Source organism: Triticum dicoccoides, chromosome 1B, assembly GCF_002162155.2.
Source record: "Triticum dicoccoides isolate Atlit2015 ecotype Zavitan chromosome 1B, WEW_v2.0, whole genome shotgun sequence".
NCBI classification, from domain to species: Eukaryota; Viridiplantae; Streptophyta; class Magnoliopsida; order Poales; family Poaceae; genus Triticum; species Triticum dicoccoides.
In genome coordinates this window covers 396249887-396265868 of record NC_041381.1, presented here as the reverse complement: position 1 = coordinate 396265868, position 15982 = coordinate 396249887, and positions in this window count along the sequence as shown.

The window sequence follows — 15982 nt, the reverse complement described above, 5'->3', positions numbered from 1 at the left end:
CGGCTCGTGAATTGCATGTCGTTGTCGGTGATGATCCTGTTAGGGATCCTGAAACGGCAAACAATTGACCTGAAGAACTTGACTGCTGACTGTGCTGTCACCTTCCTCACTGGCTGCACTTCCGGCCACTTTGTGAACTTGTCGATTGCGAGTGCCCTTCCTCAGCACGTGCACACTTGTCGGCCAGTGCATATAACTCACTGACGTCCCTCATCTTGCACATCACCATTTCCTCCCGCATCCTGCGGTTCCACATGTTCTGATGGAACGCGCTGATCACCGCGGCAGGGTGGACGTCTGGGATGTTGTGCTGCACACTGCTGAATCTCTGAATGTACTTGCGCAGGGGCTCTCCTTCCTTCTGGGCGAGTAGATGAAGATCACTCTCCTGGCCATGAGGCTTGTGTCCGCCTGTAAAGGCGCCGACAAACTGATGGCACAGATCAGCCCAAGAGGATATTGAGTTGTCCGGCAAGTGCATGAGCCAGGATCTGACGTTGGGCTTGAGCACCAGCGGGAAGTAGTTGGCAAGGATCTTGTCATCCCGTCCCCCGGCTGCCTGTACTGCGATGGTGTAGATGCTGAGGAACTCTGACGGATGCGTCTTGCCATCGTACTTCTCCAGTACGTCTGGCTTGAAGTTTTTCGTGTTGGGCCACTGGCCTTGCCGCAGCTCACGAGTGAACGCAGGACAACCTACCACATACGGTAGATCGCCTGGTTCCCCTGGCGCATGCATGTCAACAGAGGGCCCAGCGCGCTTGTCGGATTGACGTCGCGCTTATCTTTGGCGCTCGATGCGAGTTCGAGCATCTTCTTGTTGTCGATCATGAAGAACTTGGCGCTGATCACGACGAGCTCGTGGATCCGACGATGCAGTGGAGTCGCTGTCGAGGTGGATCCGGCGAGTCGGCGATCTTGGCCTTCGGGGCGGTGATTGCATGGTAGTTGCACCTCCGCCCGTTTCGTCGCCACCGGCTCGCGTCCGGCAACCCTGCCGCGGCGGCGACGCGCTCGACCGCCGTGGAGTGTCGCCGTTGGCGTAGCCGATGAGACTCTGAATGGTGGCCCTCCATTCGTCGATCTTGTCCGATGTCGGAGGGTAATCTAGGAGAAGTTGAGCTCATGCCAAAGCTTCTGCTGGAGTGGTGGGTGGCAGTGGCGGACGGCGCGAGGAGCGGGACATGCTCGAACTTCTAACTATGTTAGAAGGAGCAGTATCCCGTCCAGGCGATCGTGCCCCGCTCGTGCCAGCACGCTGGCGTGCATGCTGGTCTTGAGCGCCCTGAGATCCACCAGCTTGGTCTTGGCCTATCATGCGTATGGCACTGCTAGTGCCATGACGCTGTTGATCTTGCGCCTCCTAAGAGTGGCGTGGAACATGTACAGTCGCCGAGGTTTGTGCAGCCTTGTTCTTGGACCTGGCGGTATCATGAGCTTCCTCGTCGACGTCCATTCTTCCGCCGGCGTCCATTCCACCACCCGTTTGCTCCAACGGTGGCGGAAGTGACGTGGACGGAGCGGCTGCCGCCGAAGTCTTCTTCTTCGGTGGCATGTTGATGAAGGGAATGAAGATCTAGCCCGTGTGAACGCCGGATCAGGTTCACACAATCTCGACGCCCCTACCTAGCGCGCCAAAGATGTCGGGGGAAACTGATCCACGAACACCTATGGGGCCGGCGGACCGGGCCCCTTTCGGTTCGGTGGGGGGCGGAGATAGCACGAAGAGCGGATCGAGGCGAAGCACACGAGCAGTTTACCCAGCTTCGGAGCTCTCCGGAGAGATAACACTCCTACTGCTGCTTGTCTGGTTGTATTATCTTGTGTTCTTGCTCTCGAGAGAGAGCGTGGTTTTTCTGGGCTACGAATGAATCGAAGCGAACTGTCCGAACCCCCTCTACGTTGCGCATGGGCCTCCTTTTATACGCTAAAGGGGTCACCGACAGGTGGCAACGCAGAGGAGGGTATAAACATAAAAAGTGAGGTGGTTGGTACAGTTGCTTGTACAGTGCACCCTACCTAACCCTGACGGCAGGGGACAAGGGCATTAAAGGCCCGTCTGAGTCGCCCAAACAGTGCAGAAAGGACCGTTAGGGGCGCCACCGTTCGCCACGATGGCGATCTTGTCAGCTTTGCATGCCACTGCGCACCGCTGGCTGCGCAGCCTCCCGCCACGCGCGCCTGGAGAGGCCCCCAGAGCGACACGTTGGTGGATGCGCTGGAGCGCGGGCACAGAGTGGCCGCCTGCCGCGGCAAGCGCCTTGCCGTTGTTGTTATCTTGTCGGGTCCGGAAGCTTGTTGCTCTCCGGGCCTCGAGGTACCTTGGTTGGTCTTCCCGGCAAGCTCCTCTTGCCGGGGCCTTGTTGCCTTGCCGGAGCGCGTGGCGCGTCGCGGCAAGTTCCTTGGAGTGCCTCGGTTGGCCTTCCCGGCAAGCTCCTCTTGCCGGGGCCTTGTCTCCTGAGCTTAAATACTTTGTTCTTGAATGGCTCCAAGGGAACCATGGAGGATCTTGGCGTTCGCCCGGTAAGCCTTGCCGCGGGGTGCTGCAACTGCCCGTGCACAAGTTCGGGGTACTAGGGTACCCCTATTCTAGTACACCGACAAAAATGATTGTAAAACATCCAAGAATGATAATATAACAACATGGAATAATAAAAAAATATAGATACATTGGAGAGCATCAGTGTCTGACTTCTTCCTATTTTTTATGCTTGATTTTATTTGCAGATTCATTAACTAAGGAGCTTGAGCTGTTGGAGGAAGGGGCCAACATAGGAAAGAGTGTTGCCGAGGAAGCAGTCAAGATTGTTGCTGCGGAAGGCCATGAACACACTATTGGGGATATCCAAAAATTCCTGAAGGAAGCAGAGAAAACCACCGGCAGCATATCTGGCCCGGAGACAGTTGTTGAGGAGAAAACTGCTCTCCAATCTATGGGACCCCTTCTCCCGCACTGTCCACAGGCCGCAGTTCACTGCCATCCCCAAGCAAACTAGCATTGATCCTCGCACATCCTGGGCCAGCCACTTCAGGCTCATCTACTTCAGCATGCGCGAATGTTGATGAAGAAATCAGACGCATACTAGCACCGCTGTCTTGGAGAGTTGAAGAGGCTGGCGATCCTGCTAACAGCGCCAAGGACTAGCCTTCCTAGAATTTATGGCAGCAGGGTTCAAGGACGTACGGAACAGGTATAGCCTCAAGTGGCAGGCGATCAAGGAGCAGCGCAACTCTATTGACCTCATGGACCAGAAGTTGAAGGACAAAGGAAACGAATTGCATGAGTGGTGCAAGAAGCAGTCCCATTCCCTCATGCGGCAAGAGGAGGTGTTGTCCATGGCCAAGGAGGACATTGCTGCCCGGGAGGCTCGATTGGCGGAGCGCGAAGTGCTTCTAAATGCCAAGGAGAAGGATATCTCTGCCTTGGAGGGGACGCTCGAAGCAACTCTCGTGGTAAGGATGAGGAGCTGGAGGCCCTTGTTGAGCAGCGTACCAAGGACTTGGCAGATGGCCACAAGGCCGCCCTCAACATTCTCACCCTTGATTCCTCTGCCCAATTGAAGAAGATCACTGACGACCTAGCTGTCACATATGCTGCCAAGATTAACCTTTAAAATCAAGTGATCAAGTTGACGGAGGACCTTGCCGGGAGTAGCAAGGAGATCCTGGCCCTCAAAGAGGAAGCATAGAAGGCAGAGGCCAATCTGAAGAGCATGCAGTTACAGCTTTCCTCCAAGAGCCGAGATCTTGATACCGCCAACGGCGCCATCTCCACCATGAAAGCCAGGCTTGCCTCTCTTGAGAAGTATCTTGAATCTGCTGGTTGCAGTGAGAAGCTGTTGATGAAGGACCTGACCAATGCAAAAACTCTTCAAAAAGATGCAGAGGACAAACTGGAGAACCAAATCCAGTAGCGCGACCTCTGGATAAAGAACATGGTTTACATCACCGAGAGCCTTACTTTCCAAATTGCAAACATGGACATGAAGATCCAGGACTTCTACATGGGCAAGCATGAGGTTCCTAGTGTCAAGCTGACGCTCTTCTTCCCAGGCCCGATCGAAGGGTTGAAGATGTACGAAGATGACAGGGCCACTTGCTTTGGCAATGAATCCTGGAAGCTTTCTCGTGATGCCCTCTTCCTGGTATTGAGCAACCTCACCTTCTTCCATCCAGACCTCAACCTCTCCGACAGCTTTAAGAAGCTATCGCCAAGCGCTGACATATCTGCTACCGCGGTGAAGGCTGGCCCCCTTGCCGACAAGGTACTTTCCATCCCAAGGACCCCAGGAGGCTGCTAGGCCAGTCCTTATGTCACCTTTACTATTGTGATGCCCTGTACCAAGACATATGTGTATCCCATGTTAAGTTCCGCACTATCTCCATTTTAATGTTCATCGAACAAATGTTTTATGTGAACTTGAATGCCATCCCCTTTGTTTCTCCATAGATACTTGTATGGCTACTTTCTTTGCATATATTTGTTGCCCGCCAATAGCATGTTGCCGCGATTTCTTTGGGGAGCGGGTCCTTAGCATTCAGCTGGCAAGGACACGCTGCCGGTGGGTTTTTCCTTAACTGTCTTCGATGCAGCCACCTGCCTTGTTGAGTAGGCTCGAAACAAAGCAAGGGCGCAAACAAATATGGTAAGGCTCCACCGTGTAGAAAACTTTCCATACGAAACCTTGTCCGCTCAAGGGATGCATAGACATGAATTCTAAAGAAATTTCTTGAGCATGTCAACTTAGCTTTTGTTCATGCATTCCTCCTTCCAGGGTGCATATTTGTTTACACATATCATCCTCTCCCTTGCCCGTAGGCATTCCTCCTCTTCCTTTCTCCCTGCGGTACCATGCACATATACCCATTTTTGGCCCTGGAAGAGGGGGAAAACAGAAAGATACGAAATAGAGGAACTCGGTGGCCCGTTAGTCACATACCCAACCCTGGAGCAGGACGAGGGGCCAAAGTAAACATTTGCAATTTGATGAAATATCACAGAAAGGGGAAGGACCAGCTCCCTCTCTCCTTTCCCCCTCCTCCCAATGACCCTTCGGCAACTGACACAGTAGACATGCTAGTGCACAGGGCCTTGCCGCGGTTTGCTTGCCGGGGGTACCAGCCAATGGAATCGCTCTAGCAGACAGCTCGGGATTTACCCTCAGTGGGATAAATGCAGGACCGAGCCTCACACGAACTCATCGACATCAGCGGCATCACCATTGCGCAACCCGAGCATTGGTAAAGAGGCACGCACCCTTCTCTTGTTTGCCAGACCAGATGAAACCTCCTGGGAACATGTGTGCCCGATCAAGGATTGCAAGAGAGACGGTGTTGCGGCCCAGCCTGTCTCTTTGAACGCACATGGGGCGGTGGCCGCGCCACTCGCACCGTCCGTGTCCAACGTAGTACCGACGTCCCTCGCCCCCACCGCCGTTATTGCTGTGTCAGAGATATGCAAGGGAATCCAATGATGAGGATGTTCGGAACTGCATTGATCTTCTCATTCTTCTTCTTCATCCGAGATGAGGGAGGTGATGAAGAAGATCGACGTGTTGTTCACAACTTTGGGTTCATGCAAGCAAAGCCCCCTACCTGGTGCACCAAAGATGTCATGGGGGAACATGATCACCTATGGGGCCACGACCCCCTTTGTGGTTTGGCAAGGGGGAGATCACGTTGCACAAAGAGCAGAGGCCATGATGCAACACGGCAATGGGACTCTAGTGGTTTTTACCCAGGTTTAGGCCATTGGGAAGCATAAAACCATACTCCTGCTTTGGTGGATTGGATGGAGGAACACGAAGGGCGCGTTGCTCAAGCCCGACAAGATGGCCTCGGGAAGAGTGCTATGTGCGTAGAAGTGTGCAAGGGTCCAAATCCTTTTCTAGGTAGCCTTGGACCTCCTTTTATAGATCAAGGGTTAACCACAATGGCAAAACAGTCTTTATCATGTGATTAGATAGCTAACAGTGCTATCATACATAACTCTAGCAATTAGGACAAAGTGAATTAAATGCACTGCTAGGTGTCGTGCTGAGGTTGAAGCCTGCCAAGCTTGTCATGTCGCTTAATCATCTTTTGCTTATCATCTTGACACGCCTCTGGAGGAGTGTCAAGTGGGCGTGATATGTCTTCCAACTAGTTGCCATGTTCTTTGTGGATGCCACTTAATCACTTGGGGGCTCGACATTGCGTTGATAAGTGATTGGCATCGTGATGCTGTAGAGCGGTGGAGCGGTGATGCCTTGGCGCCCCCGACAAGCTTGCTGGGGCAATCCTGGACTCGCCTTTGGGGTGGTCTTGACCCGACCGGGCTCTCCTGCCTAGCAAGGGAGGCTTTCCCAATGGTGATATCTTGTTGTCTTGATCTTCTTAATGCTCTCCTTGATCTCACGAAGAGTGGCTTCTCTGGCTTGACCTTGCATTGTATGTTGGTGTTGAGGTAGTTGTTCCCCCGGTGAGCCCTGGCTGTCGGGACGGAGGCTTTTTTGTCCATGCACAAGTCAGGGAGAATAAACACCCCTGTTTGTGTACCCTGACACTACACTCTTTATTTCATCTTTTATTTCATGTTTTATTCAGATCTATTTAAACAAACTCATACTATTTAATCTATCTTTTAACAGGGAGGGATTGACAACCCCTTTTACGTGTTGGGTTGCAAGGATTTGTTCTTTGTGTGCAGCTACCATTTACATAGTGTTGCTTGGTTCTCATACTGGTTCGATAACCTTGGTTTCATAACAGAGGGAAATACCTACCATAGTTGTACTGCATCATCCCTTCCACCTTGGGGAAAAAACCAACAGAATTGAAGCCATGTCAGTTGGTGGCGATGACGACAAGCTAGGGTGCGAGCGGGAGGGAGAGGGTGAGGGTGGACTGTGGAGAGGGCGGGGTGGTGTTTGAGGATACACCACGGCTACTAATTTTTTTAGTAATGGTGGGTGGAGATGATCGTGGACGAGGGAGGGCGATGGTTCAAATGCGTCGGCTAGGAATTTTACTATAAAGTCGGTGGTGGAGGAGTGGGGCTGATGGTTGAAATACCATGGCTACTAAAATTTGGGTAAAGGAATTGAAGCGGGCGGGAGCAACCAAGATCGCACATGGTCCAAAAAGAACACTTGCGTATGATAATACGGAAAAGCCGTGGAACCGCTGATTTTTGCATCGCTCAAGGCGGGTATTTTTTAGATCTCTAGCTAGTTGGTCTGTCGCACACGGTTCGTCCTAATTTTCAGACGTGGACGTGGGACTCATCCTAAATATCCTGTACACATTACCCCCTTCAACCTTGCTTGCGCTTGCGAAGTCATGGCGATTTTATAGGGCATGAGCATCGCACTCGGTTAAGCCAATGCACCCATGTCCGTTGCGCATCATCCAAGTCGTCTGCTATTTTATATAGCACCATTTGGCAACAAATAAACACGAGAGCGGGTCAGAAAAAACCACACCAGCATGTGGCCCAAATATATATGTATCAATAGGGTGGTGTGTGATGTTCAACTTCCCAATGCACAACTTTGACTGCTCGGGCCCACCGGTGGGTGTGTCGTCGAAGATCGGGTGAGAGGGGCCAGAAGAAAACAACCACCTGGAGTGGCCAAGTATATGTAGGAATAAAAGGTGTAATGTTTAAATACACAATGCACAACTTTGGTGGAACCTGCCTCACAAACCGGAAAGCCCCCTTGGGTATATCTATAGTGACAGGTGATACGTCTCCAGCATATCTATAAGTTATGAAGTATTCATGCTAATATATTATCATTCTTGGGTGTTTTACAATCATTTTATAGCAACTTTATATCATTTTTTGGGACTAACCTATTGACCCAGTGCCCAGTGCCAGTTGCTGTTTTTTCTTGTTTTTTACATCGCAGGAGATCAATATCAAACTGAGTCCAAACACCGCGTAACTCCTTGGAGAAGTTTTATGGACCAAAACACCCAGGATGGGCCAGAGCAGCACCTGGGGGTGCCTCGAGGGGGGCATAACCCACCAGCGTGCACCTGGGCCCCCAGGCGCGCCCAGGTGGGTTATGCCCACCTCAGTGGCCTCCCGCACCCCTTCTTCGCCCTATAAATTCCCAAATATTCCAAAACCCTTCGAGGTAGCCCAAGATCATAAGTTCACCGCTACAAGGCCTCTATATCCATGAGATCCAATCTAGACCCCGTTTCTGCACCCTATTGGAGGGGGGAACCATCACCGGTGACCATGTTCATCACCCCGGCAGCCACCACAATGAGGAGGGAGTAGTCCACCCTCGGGGCTGAGGGTTTGTACTAGTAGCTATGTGTTTAATCTCTCTCTCTCTCTCGTGTTCTTGAGATGTCACGATCCTGATGTATCACGGGCTTTGTTAATATAGTCGGATCGTATGGTGTTTTCCCCTCTCTATATTGTTGTGATGAATTGAGTTTTTCCCTTTGAGATTTCGTTGTTATTGGATAGAATACTTTTATGGATTTGAGAACTATTGATATATGTCTTGCAATTGAATACTCGTAGTGACAATGGGGTATCGTATTTATTCACTTGATATATGTTTTGGCACTCAACTCACGGATTCTCGAGGTAATCTATGCATAGGGGCTGATGCACGTTCTTGTCTTTCTTTCTCCGGTAGAAATCTTGGGGCACTCTTTGAAGTTCTTTGTGATGGATTTAATATTATAAATCTGAATTTGCTTTTGTGTCATTTTAGTACGAACTCTAGGATAGATCGAACGTAAAGAATAGCTTTCTATTATTTTAGTACAAACACTTGAATAGATCGAACAGAAAGAATAGCTTTGAGGTGGTTTCATACCCTACAAACAATTTCGTCTTATGTTCTCCGCTAGATAGGGACTTTGGAGTGATTCTTCATTGCACTTTGAGGGATGGTTATATGATCCAACTATGTTAGCATTGTTGAGAGATTGCACTAGTGAATGTATGCACCCTAGGCCTCATTTTCAAGCATTGCAATACCATTTTTGTGCCCGTTACTATTTGCTACCTTGCTGTTTTTATTTATTCAGATTATAAAAATATATTTCTACCATCCATATTACATTTTTATCACCTTCTCTTCGCCGAACTAGTGCACCTATACAATTTGCCATTGCATTGGGTATGTTGGGGACACAAGAGATTTCTTGTATTTGGTTGCAGGGTCGTTTGAGAGAGACCATCTTCATCCTACACCTCTCACGGATTGATAAACCTTAGGTCATCCACTTGAGGGAAAATTGCTACTGTCCTACAAAACTCTGCGCTTGGAGGCCCAACATGTGTCTACAAAAATAAAGTTGCATAGTAGACATCAAGCTCTTTTCTGGCGCCGTTGCCGGGTAGGTGAGTGCTTGATGGTATATCTTTAGATCTTGCAATTGAATCTTTTAGTTTCCTGTTTTATCACTAGTTTGGTTAGAAAAGAAAACTACAAAAAATGCAATTGAGGTGGCCTCACATTATTCGTCTTCATAATGTCTTTCATAAAAATGATGGAAAGGAAAATTGTGATCAATTGGTAGACGAAGAATTCAATAAAATGTTTGTCATAGAATCCATGAATAATGAGCATGATCGCAATGTTGCTAGTATGAATTCTTCGAATATCCATGATGCTAGTGATATGCAAAGCCATAAGCTTGGGGATGCTATGTTTGATGAAGATGATATTCTTATTCCCCCAAGTTTTGATGTGCAAGTTTGTTATAATGGTAGCAAGCCTCCTATTTATAATGATTACGATGATGAATGTGGGTTTGGAAGATTGTCAACTCTAGGTAATAATTCCACTATTTTGGAGGGTGTTGAATCTTATCACAATGATGAAAGTGGATTTGGAGAGGTCATGACTTTATTTAGTGATGAATCCACTATTTTGGAAGAGATTTCAGTTGATTGTGAGAACAAAGTTGATATCTATGATAATTATGGTGATGACATGTTTGATATAAAGAATAATGATAATCATGAAACTTTTCATCATGATTTTAATTTTCAATCCCATGATAGTTATTTTGTTGAGTTTGCTCCCACTACTATTCATGAGAATAAATTTGCTTATGTGGAGAGTAGTAAATTTTTTATGCATGTGGATCATGAAAAGAATGCTTTATGTGATGGCTATATTGTTGAATTCATTCATGATGCCATGAAAATTATTATGATATAGGAATATATGCTTCTACATATTTCAATAATACCAAGTTTCCTCTCTATGTGTTGAAAGTTTTGAAGTTATGCATGTTTTGCCTTCCTATGCTAGTTGATTCTTGTTCCCATGAATTATTTGCTCACAAAATCCCTTTGCGTAGGAAGTGGGTTAGGCTTAAATGTGCTTGCCATGTGATTCATGATGCTCCTTTTCATGTTTCAATTCTTATCTTTTATGCGAGCATCATTGAAATCATCATGCCTAGCTAAAAGGCATTAAAGAAAAGCGCTTTCTAGGAGACAACCCAACAATTTTACCTACTGTTTTTGTGTGTTCACATGATTATGCTACTGTAGTAATCATGTTTTGTTGTTTTTGTTTCAATAAAGTGCCAAGTAAAGCCTTTGGCATCATGTTGGGTGATAGTTGATCTGATCTTGCTGAAAAACAGAAACTTTTGCGCTCACAAAAATAACTATCATTTTTAACAGAAGAGTTATTTTGAGTTGATTATTTTTGAAGAATATTAATATGTAAATTTATCACGTGGTCATATTTGTTTCAAATTTTTTGGAGTATCAGAAGTTTGGTTTGAGTACATATTACTACAGACTATTCTGTTTTTGACAGATTCTGTTTTCAATGCATAGTTTGCTTGTTTCGTTGTTTCTATGGCTTATATTGCTCAATATAAATTGTATAAATGATATGCTAAATTAGGCATTGTGTGGAAAAAATTATGAATCTTGTCTTTGACAGTACCAAAAGTGAAATGGTTTGCTCTTTATCATACTAACCTATCTCACGAAGTTCCGTTAAGTTTTGTGTGATTGAAGTTTTCAAGTTTTGGATGAGATGTCGATATTAGGACAATAATGAGTGACTAGATCCTAATATTGGGGATTCCCAAGGCACTCCAAGGTAATATTCAAGGAAGATCCATGCAACTAGCTTGGGGATGCCCCGGAAGGCATCCCCTCTTTCGTCTCCAACATTATCGATAACCTCATTTGGAGCTATGTTTTCATTCGCCACATGATATGAGTTGTGCTTGGAGCATCAATTTATTTTTTTTAGGATTTTCTTTCTGATATTTATAATAATGTTTTGCATCTTTTATTTCAATAAAAGTGGCAATGATAGCCTTTGCCATGCTTATTTTGCAAGTATACATGTTGTTGTTTCAAAACATAAAGTTTATCGATGTTGCAAAAATTCCCTATAAAATTCAGAATATGATAAATTGTTGAAATGTTTTTAAAAATAAGCTCTGATAAATTTTATACAGTGTAGTATTTTTCTCATAATTTTTGGAGTTAGGTAAGTATGATGAATCTTGCATTCTTTACAGACTATACTGTCTTGGCAGATTGTTGTTATGTTTGCACTGTTTGCTTGCTTAATGGTTCTATTTGAGGATAGGAGTATTAAATATGCAGAGGAATTTACTATGCAATGTTTAATAATAATTTTAGTAATTTGCTATAGTAGAGAATGATAAGGTTTTGCATTGATTTATACTAACTTATCTCGCGAGTTCTTGTTGAGTTTTGTGTGGATGAAGCTTTTGAGATTTAGGAAAACCGTGATATGAGAAGAATTAAGGAGACACAAAATCTCAAGATTGGGGATTCCCAAGACACCCCAAGATAATATTTCAAGAAGTCTCAAGCATCTAAGCTTGGGGATGCCCCGGTAGGCATCCCACCTTTTTTCTTCAACAATTATCGGTTAGTATCGGTTGAGCCTAAGGTTTTGCTTCTTCACATGAGTTATGCTATTCTTAGAATGTCATTTTATTTTCATTTTGCTTGTTGTTCAAATAAAATACTTAGACCTGAAAGTTTTTAAATAAATTAGAGTCCTCAATTAGTTCCCGTCAACGAAGCTCTTTTCTATGGAATTGCTCTAGTGCTTCACTTATGTCCTATGAGTAAATTTTTGAATAAATTGAATATCATGAAGTTAAAATCATATCATGCCTAGTGGTAGCTTCACATTGGGTTTAGAAAGTGAAATCTTTTGAGGCTTGACGATCACAATATTCGTCATACAAGCAATTCACGAATAATTAGTATAAGGAAGAGAACTTTCACATGCAAATACACTATCTTGGAAATCTTTTGTGATTGTGAGCCCCCATCAAAATATTATATGCCAAAATTGTTGATGTTGGACAAGGAAGACAACATAATGATTTATGTTTGTTCATATTCACATAGAAGTATTGTCATAGATCCTTCAACATGTGGTGCTTGCCCTTATCTTTGCTAGCCAAAAATTCCGCACCAAGTAGAGATACTACTTGTGCATCCAAAAACCCTTAAACCCAAATCTTGTTTTGAGAGTCCACCATACCTACCTAAGGATTGAGCAAGATCCTTCAAGTAAGTTGTCATCGGTGCAATAAGGCAATAAAAATTGCTTCTAAAAGTGTTAGATCATTTAGTGTAAGAGAAAATTGAGCATTGTACGAACTTGTGATGGTAAAGAATAAAAGCGACAGACTACATAATAAAGGTTGCTATCATAAGGGGCAATATAACATGACGTTCTTTTGCACTAAGGGGATGAGCATACAAAGAAATAAGCGCATGGCAACCTCTGCTTCCCTCTGCGAAGGGCCTATCTTTTACTTTTATGTATTTACTTTCATGCAAGAGTCAAAGTTTTTCTCTCTATTCCTTTTTATTTTTCTCCTTTGGAAAGCATCATGTGGTGAGGAAAGATATAGGCACATATATCCAGCTGAATATGGGTAGCATGAGTTATTATTGTTGACATCACCCAAAGGTGAATACGTTGGGAGGAGAAATTATAAGCCCCTATCTTTGTATGTGTCCGGTTGAAATGTTTTGCTCATGTGTATGCGGTGAGTGTTAGCAATCATAGAAGACTATATGATGGTTGAGTATGTGGAGATCTTACTTAGACTCTGTTGAATAAGTTGAATTGCAATTGCTTGGTGACTGAGAACATAGGTTGTTGAGTTTCAAGAGAATTCATTGTTTGAACCTTAACATGTGAATTGGTTGCTACTATAATATGAGAAGTTTTATAAAAAAAGAATTGTTGTTATGATGCTAGGAAAAGTGATTGAAATTATCATTGATCAAACTTATGCACTTTGCTACCATTCACACTTCATAAATTATTTCTTTTATCATTTACCTACTCGAGGATAAGTACGAATTAAGCTTGGGGATGCTGATATGTCTCCAATGTATCTATAATTTATGAACTATTCATGCTAATACATTATCATTCTTGGGTGTTTTACAATCATTTTATAGCAACTTTATATCATTCTTTGGGACTAACCTATTGACCCAGTGCCCATTGCCAGTTGCTGTTTTTTGCTTGTTTTTTACATCGTAGGAAATCAATATCAGACGGACACTACTAGGGAAAACCCTAGTAGTAGCGCGGGTTTTGAGGCTAGCAGCAGTGCGGGCAGCCGCGCTACTACTACGGTGCTACAACTAACTGTTAGTAGTAGCGTGGTCCGCACCCGTGCTACTACTGTTGATTATATCAACAGCGCTTTTCTGGAACGTGCTACTATTAGTTAGCTGTAGCAGTTTCCTAGCCCCTCGCTACTGCTATATCTTTCATCATTTCCCCCCGCTTCGTACCTTGTTTCGGTTTCAATAAACTGCAATTTCCAGATACTAGGTACTACTAGATAGCAATTTCATAAAGCATTATAGGTACTAGGTAGTACTCCCTCCGTTCCAAATTACTCGTCGTGGTTTTAGTTCAAACCACGACGAGTAATTTGGAATGAAGGGAGTACTAGATAAAAATTTCATATATAGTCAACATGCATCCTCAAGCAGTACTAGGTGATATCAACGACGATCATCATATGTAGTTCTAGATGATATCGACGATGATCATCATATGTAGTTCTAGATGATATCGACAACGATCATCATATGTAGTTCTAGATGATATAGCCACACACACATATGTAGTTCTAGATGATATTGAAGACGATCATCATCCTCAAGCCTGGGAGGTTGGTGCTCCTGATAGTAATTAGGATGGCCTGTCCAACACGAAGATTCTTGCCATCAAGGAATCTCTTCCACCCAACCGATTTTAAGTGTGTGCGACCGTCCGTGTCCACGCGGTAAGTACAGGTTGTGATGGAGCCCCTTGCGGTAAGGCATAGTCCAACTGTGCTTTCTTAATCAGGCTCGATACCATAACTCACAGATAGGCTCTTTGCCAATTTTTGAATAAGCAAAACATATCAATTAATAAATAGCCGCGCACATACTCTTGTAAATAAGTATATATGGATTATCTACACTATTAATAGTTCCTTAGATTCTACACTAATAAGCATGTGATCGAACTCTACACTAAAGCATATCATCGACTAGATTGCACACAACATATCATTGGACTCTACACTAAGCATATCATCAGATAATTTGCATTTGTAAGTATAACATACCATATCATGTCGATCGACCATGGTACTTGTCAGGCGGGTTACGAATGGCACCCCGACAAAGTCAGCATGTGGTGGAATTATGTCCCATAGGTTGCACACCTCCTCCTCACTCAACCTTATTCTTTGAGCTATGATGGCATCATGAAGTGGGTCCTCATCATCTTCATCGAGTGGGTCCTCATTATCTTCATTATCTTCATCATCTTCATCATCTTCCACCAGGTTTATATAAATGCCAGCCAGCTTGGGTCTTTCTGCTCTGAAGGAGAAGTTGATCAACTCACCACCAGTAAGACGCATGCGGGCAAGGAAATGGGCCAATCCATCTCCTCCAATCTGCGACATATTGCGTCCTTTCTCTACCTCCATAGTGTACGGCCCCCTAGGAGCCTCAAATGTCACAGCATCTCCTGTCAGCTTGTTGAATTTGAACCTCACATTGCATGGGATGATCTATGTTAAAAAAGCAAAATGACACAATGCAGTAATGCCAACACTAAAAATAAAATAGTTGTTACATTTCATATAATTTCTTACCGCCGCATGACGAAAACTCGGCTAGAAGTAGATGCCGAACAGCTTGCCAGTTGCAAGGCTGCTGGCGCACCTTGACTTGCACAATCGACATGGTGGTGGTGGTGGTGGCGCCATTTTCCTAAAGCAATATGAGAAAAGGATTAACGATCCACTTCACAGGAAAGAAAAACAGTAGCATGTGATTTTTTTGTTCTTCTTCAGTTATATTTTCATAGCTTACTAACAACTTCTAGAATAGAACCAACAGCTAGCAGGCAAATGCCAAATCTTCCGCGAGAAGCAATTTGATTCTTCTTTCGCGAGAAGCAATTTGATGGACAATTATAATCCTAAGATCTAGCTAGGTGGAGCCAAATCTTCAGAGCTATCAACTAGCATACTAAATCAACTAAATCAACTAAATCAAAATGTTCTATAAATCAACTAAATCAAAAATGTTCTATAAATCAACTAAATCAACTAGCCTACTAGATCAACTTGCCTACTAAATCAACTAAATCAAAATGTTCTAAATCAACAATTAACTAGCCTACTAAATCAACTAAATCATATGAACTAAATCATAATGTTGCATATGAACTAGCCTACTAAATCAAAATGTAGAAGGGAGGAGGGGTTGTGGATGGAGGAGGGAGGAGGGAGAAGGAGGGGCGACTGGAGGAGGGAGGAGAGAGTAGGACGGAGGAGGAAGGGCAGAGCGAGGAGGGGCCGACGGCGGCGGGTCAAGGGAGGACGGAGGAGAAGGGTGGTACCGAGTCTAGCAAGGAGGAGGAGGGTAGGTGACGGCGGCTGGAGGCTAGCGGGGGCGAACCTGCGC